Here is a 6,793-nt window from a genome sequence, read left to right as displayed (position 1 = left end):
GTCACCTGCTGTTTGTGATCAAGCTTTCAATCTGTACCAGATCCCAGGGATATCAGTCTTCTCCTCTTCCACCTCCTCTTCTTCTTTCTCTTCTTCATCCCCTTCTTCTTTGTCTCTAAGTGAGCACCTGGGTCACAAGCAGTGGTGTATGGTAGGCTATGATGATGCGACCCGTCCCTCTTCAAGATGGAAAGCCTGCCACCAGATTATTACTGTCTGCTCACATCCGCCTCAGGGATATAATACCATATCAAAATTTCAAGACTGCTCACTGCTGCTGATTAGGCTCTTGAGGTGGCAGCATCCAGATAAACTTTACTGACTAAAAGTCCAAGTTGTTGAAGCTTTCCTCAGTCTCCATCTTTACTGTCATGCTTCCTTTGGTCAAGAGCTCATGAAGGACCCTGAAATATTTGGACAATGAGGTTAACTAATAACCACAATGATGCTCTTCTCAACAACCTAACAACTGAGGCTATTTCTGTCATGGAAACATTTTGGTAAGCATTCATATCAGGAGCAAATATCTCACTCTGGACCCGTTCCAATAAATCCATCTACACGTTTCCCCTCAAATTTCATTGTCAACAGTCCTCTAATATTTTTCCTTCCACATCTCCAACTATAGAGCCACACCATGAACCACTGCACATGCCCTGAAATAGATTCTTATCTTAGGCTCTCTCTTCTTCCTGACAGTGCAGTTACGAGATCTTCTACCCAAAGTTATTTGTACTGGAAAGATGTTCTTTTTCCACTCCCCTCAGGACCACCTGTGATAAATGCAGCTGTAATAACACAGCAGTCCATTTCCAGGGGGACCAGCACACTCATACTAAGCAGAGCATCTGTAGACCAGGCTTTAAAATTGTTCCTCTGTAGCCATCTTTTCACAGGGACCTCCAGTGAGGTATTAAGGCAGATTAAAGAGGGGGTTGCAGTGAGACAGGAATAGCCATACTGCGAATGTCAGCTGTGTGATTATGGAACTGACTTGTGCTTTCACAACCTGCTTGGTCTCTGTCTCATAAACCCTATTTTTGTATGATGAAGACACGCTGGGCATATCAGATTTTATGGCAATGGCAATCCGACAATCCTTATTCATGTTGGACAACATGAGTCACATGGTCTCCTACTGTTTGTGATCAGGCATTCAATCTATACCAGATCCCAGCATTCAAAAAAAAAAAAAACAAAACAAAACAACAACAACAAAAAACAACTGTTTCTTAAAAGGAGCATGAGTCCTTCAGGCCATTATTAAGTAAAATAAGGATAAATATTTGTTAAAGAAGGTAAGATTTCCCTCCAAAATTCTCGTGATTTCCCTTTTGATGGTACCAGAATTTCATGTAGTATTCCCATTTTCCAAGACACTTAAAGCACCAGAATTCTGCTCAGCCATGAGGACTAAGTAATAAAATGGCTTGTGACCCAGATTCTATTGGCCAACCTCCTGCTCTAGTCCCTGCTCAAGACTTTCAGTTCACCTTATAAGTGGGTAAGACTGGAACACACAAATGTTTCATGTACAGTAGACCTGCACTTATTTATGGTTTTGCTTTCTGTGGTTTCAGTTACCCACGGTCAACTACGGTCAGAAAATATTATATGAAAAATTCCAGAGATAAGTAATTCGTGAGTTGTAGATTGTGTGCCATTCTAAGAAGCATGATGACATCTTGGGCTGTCCTGCTCCACCCAACCCAGGACACGAATCCTCCCTTCTCCCAGCATCTCCATGCTGTCTACACTACCCACCCGTGAGTCACTTAGAAGTCGTCTCGATTATCATATCAATTGTCGTGGTATCGCAGTGCTGTGTTCAAGTAATCCTTATTTTACTTAATAATGGCCCAAAGCACAAGAGTAGTAATGCTGGAAATTCAGATATGCCAAAGAGAAGCTATAAAGTGCTTCCCTTAAGTGAAAAAATGAAAGTTCTTGACTTGAGGAGGAAAGAAAGAAAATCGCACACTGAGGTTGCTAAGATCTATAGTAAGAACAAGTCTTCTATCTGTGGAATTGTGATGAAGGAAATAGAAATTTGTACTGGTTTTGCTGTCACACCTCGAACTGCAAAAGTTACAGTCACAGTGCATGAAAAGTGCTTAGTTAAGACGGAAAAGGTGTAAAATTTGTGGGTGGAAGACATGAACAGAAAGGCGTTCCACCTGATGGCAATCTGGTTTGGTACTATCCAGGGCTTCAGGCATCCACTAAGGGTCTTGGAATATATTTTTTATGGACAAGGGGAGACTGCTAAAATACCTCCAAAATCTGGAGAGACCACCTCTTAGTGGTATGGAGTGCAAAGGTATGCTGTTTTGTCAGGTGCAATCCCCATAATGTTACTAAGGTAGTTGTGCCCTATATTTTCATGGAATTTACAGTAGAGCCTCTGGCTTGTACGTGTCTTCTTGATGCATCTAGATCTGCTACTTTCACTGCAGCAAAACACTGCAAACTTACTGAACCAGCATGATGCTGTGTGGGGTGGAGAGAAGATCAATGTCACTGGCCCATATTGTGGCCCACAGTTAGAGGTAAAGTAATAACTTCTGACAAATCTGTAATCCTTTCCAGGTGAAAACAAATGAATTCTAGTGTTCTTTGTTTAATGAGACTAAGAAAAAGTATTTTTTTACTTCATACTGTATACCAGGTGCCAGGGATGCACTAATTTGCTTTAGTAAGGAAATCACATCTGAAACAGCAACTAAAATGAAAGTCACTATTTGATTAATCAAACAGTAATATATTACGCTCCAAGATCCATCAACAAGTCACAGTGGAACATGAAACTAGAATGTTATAAAAATCACTATGCCTGTTCATTTTCAAGTCTCTAATTATGCAAGGTCACTTTTGTAATATTATTTTGGTAAGGTAAAGAGGTAAAGAGGGAGATATCCAGAGACATTCACTTGGTCTTGGTCTTCCCTTCACAGATCTGGGAGCTGGTGTGCATGGATTCTGTCCATTGTCAATGTTACCTATGTTTAGACTGGGGAAAACACAATGGGATAGGTCTAAGATTCCTCTCTCACCTGACTTACTGCTTTTTATCTCCTCTGATAGCTTCTTATTTTCCTTCAGCATCTCTAATTGTCAGAGTATGGAATCTATCAGGGTTTTGGTTGGTGTTCATCCCCCCGCCTTCTCTTTTCTTTTCTTTTCTTTTTTTTTTTTTTCTGACACAGAGTCTCATTCTGTCACCCAGGCTGGAGTGCAGGGGCACAATCTTGGCTTACTGCAACCTCTGCCTCCTGGGTTCAAACAATTCTCATGCCTCAGCCTTCTAAGTAGCTGGGACTATAGGTGCATGCCACCACACCTGGCTAATTTTTGTATTTTTAGTAGAGACAGGGTTTCACCATGTTGGTCAGCCTGGTCTCAAACTCCTGACCTCAGGTGATCTGCCCACCTCAGCCTCCCAAAGTGCTGGGATTACAGGCATGAGTCACCGTGCCTGGCCCCCTCTTCTCTTTTCTATGTATACTTTCTTGTTAGGTTATCTTACCCAATCCACGACTCTCAGTAACATATATATATAAAATATATATACATAAAACATATATATAAATGTATATATCTCACATATACACACATGTATGTGTGTATGTGTATATACCTACATACCTACATGTACATACACGCCTGAACTTCTCCTTGAGCTCATATATTCTCCTGGCTACTAATTATCTCCATTTGGATGTTAATAAGCATCTTAAACTAATAAAAGAGAGCAGTTCATTTTTGTTCTCCACTCAGCAAACCTGTTCTTTCCCAAGCAAGACTTCCACCATCTACCTAGTACCTCAGACTAGAAATCTTGATTTTATACTTTATTCCACTCCTGTGTTCACATTTAATTCATCCATAAGTTCTATAAATTCTACTACAAAGTGTACCCCAAATTTGATTACATTCCACAATCACCACTCCTGTGACACTTGTCTATACCACCATCATCTCTTCTTTGACTAGCATCATAGGCTCATAAACAGTTTTCAGTTTTCACCAATTTTTGCATTACTCTACCCAGAATCAAAGGTAATTTTTCTAAACATAAATCAAATCATGTCACTCCTGTGCATAAAATTCTCAAATGGCTTTTTACTTCAACCAGAATGAAATCCAAACTCTTTATTGTAGCCTATAAGATTCTCCTGGCTCCTGTATGATTCTGATATCAATTATTTCTGTTTCCACCATCTTCAATATACTGCAACCTACACTGTCCTCATTTTTCTCCCTGAAGACTAAGACACGTTTGTTTCATCTCAGGGTCCTGTTTTCTTTGTTTGGAACTCTCTTCCATGACTGTCTCTTCTTCATAATTTGGGCCACTGGATTCAGGACTCAACAGCTGCCTTTAAGTCACTCTTCACTATGTTCCTTCTTTTGTCCATTTTAGAGCATCTATTTGTCCTGAAAATAATTTGTTTGTTTATTTATTAGCTCTCTACTCTACTATAAGCTTCACAAGTACTCCGTCTTGCTCACCAGTATATTTTCTTCATTTAGAACAATGCTTATCAGACAGTAGTTGGTCAATAAATATTCATCAGCTGAATTATTGACCCTCTACAATTCTTCCTTTTGCTTGGTGGACTGCAGTATTACTTGAAGCACCAGAAGTTAATGTTAGCTCAACCCAAGGTCTAATGACCAGTAGAATAGTTGGGTATTTCCATTGCTTCAGTGGATGGTTGCTCTAATTTAAAGTCTTGTGTTTCCTTGAGGAAAGCGAGAAGGATGTTTTATTGTCCCTACTTGTGATTGTATTTCAGGGTCTTCAAGGATTCTGCCTTTTCCCTTCACTTAAAGGTTTCCAGAATGAGCACAATTCTGGGAATAGGATGAGGAGCTTTTACATCTCTCAATGTGGTTCAACAGGCCTCTTTCCATGAATCCTAAAGTTCTGTTTTCTACTTAACAGAAAGGGAATTTCTAATACAAAAGAGGACTTAAAGGAATCTCTGTCTTTCTCCTCTCCCACCTCAGTCTTAAGATCCATCCTCAATTAACAATGTTGCACATCCCAGGCAGGACGTATAGCCTATCATGCTCACCCTCCCCTCTTCGCCTCTGACCATTATCCATTGCTGGTTGGTCTCTTCCACTCTAGAATCTTTCCAGCCACACTGAAATGAGGGATCGTATTTTCACTTCAGGGCTCACAGAAGAGAGGCACTAGTATGTTTTTCAAAGATGATAGTACCATTTCAACAGCGTGTTTCTCAAGTCCTTAATGAATGAAGACCTTCTAGACACTCACAGAGGAGAAAAAAGAATTTGAACTCCCCACTTTTTATTTTACCAAGGTATATCCCTCTCAACTTCATTTAACATAGTCCCCTGTGGAATCGAATTGAGAAAGCAATTAAGTCACCACCAGTGCTTAAATTAACTCACTACAGAAAGCACAGTCTTACCTCTCACTAAGCTCATACAGTGGTGAGTGCTTACCCAAGTAGAAAGGGAGATTCAGATTCTAGGCAGGTACAAAATGACAAATATAAACTATGCAATTTTTGGATTTTATGCGAATTGCAATGAAAAGCTAATGGTATATTTTAAACAGCGGTGAGGGAGAAAATATATACTATGTGGAAGATGGATTATTGAGGGAAAAGGGTAAAAGCAGGAAGCTAGTTGTGGGGGAAATGGCAGCTGTCGAGGTGAGAAAGGATGGTGGCTTGTCTAGGTGAGAAAGGATGGTGGCTTGGTCTAAGAAGATAGCCAATGAGGTGGTGAAAAGAGGTAAGACTATCAATGTATTTTGGTCATAGAGCTGCCTGGACTTGTTCTTTGAAGAGAGGTAGGTAATAAAGAGAGAAAGATCAAGAATGATGCCTCAATTTTTGGCATAGTGCCAGGAATCAAGGCGGCAAACACTTGTGCATTATGGGAATTGAAAAGAGCATTCCAACTTTGCCTCGAAGCTTCCAATCACCTCGTATCATGTCTCTCAACATACACATGTACACAGCTAACAAAACATGGTCAATTCCAAGTAGTGACTGAGGTCATCACAGATACAAGAGAAGAGTTATGGCTACGATCTGTTAGAGTGGGGAAGGGCTTCACAGAAGAGCTGGAACCAGGAGCGGAAAGAGCAGGACTTCAACTAGGAAGGAAGGCGAGTATGTATCCAGCCTCAGGGAGGAGGCGACCTACACAGGGACAGTGCACCCAGCTGTGTACTGCACAACTCCACAGGGTGCCATTCCCATGAGCTGTGTGTGAGTTCAGGCCTGGAAAAAGCCAGGCACAGTGTTGGGATGGTAAATAAACCAGAGTCGTCAAATCAAAAACAGAGTTAAAGAAGTTTGGCAGTGTTAGAAAGATCAATAATTCCAGAATACAACCATTACAGCATTCATTTTTAGGCATATTTGAATGATCCTTTCCCCACAGAATCCAACAAGCATGGGAAAGAGCAGGCGTTCTACGTTTCCCAACTGCCCTGTTAACTAATTATCAAATATTAGCTCATCCAAGCTCCAGTGGCAGAGGAGCCATAACATTTTTTATGAGAAGCTTTTCTTTCATCCGTTAAGGTGAGACAGATGAATCCTCTAGTTCTTGTTCCAAGAAAGCACTTTAACTGCTGAGACTAGACTTGGTTTCATCAATAAATGAGCTGTTAAAATTGATTTCTCCTCATTGACAGGCACTTCATTCACAAATATACTCTGCCACATGGAGACCATTTTAGCCCACAATCTGGATTGCTCCAAACGGAGCTCTTTCATTGCAAGCATGCCTTTCAGAATGCTTA

Source organism: Mandrillus leucophaeus, unplaced genomic scaffold (genome assembly GCF_000951045.1).
Source record: "Mandrillus leucophaeus isolate KB7577 unplaced genomic scaffold, Mleu.le_1.0 Scaffold429, whole genome shotgun sequence".
Classification (NCBI taxonomy): Eukaryota; Metazoa; Chordata; class Mammalia; order Primates; family Cercopithecidae; genus Mandrillus; species Mandrillus leucophaeus.
This window is presented reverse-complemented; position numbering follows the sequence as displayed.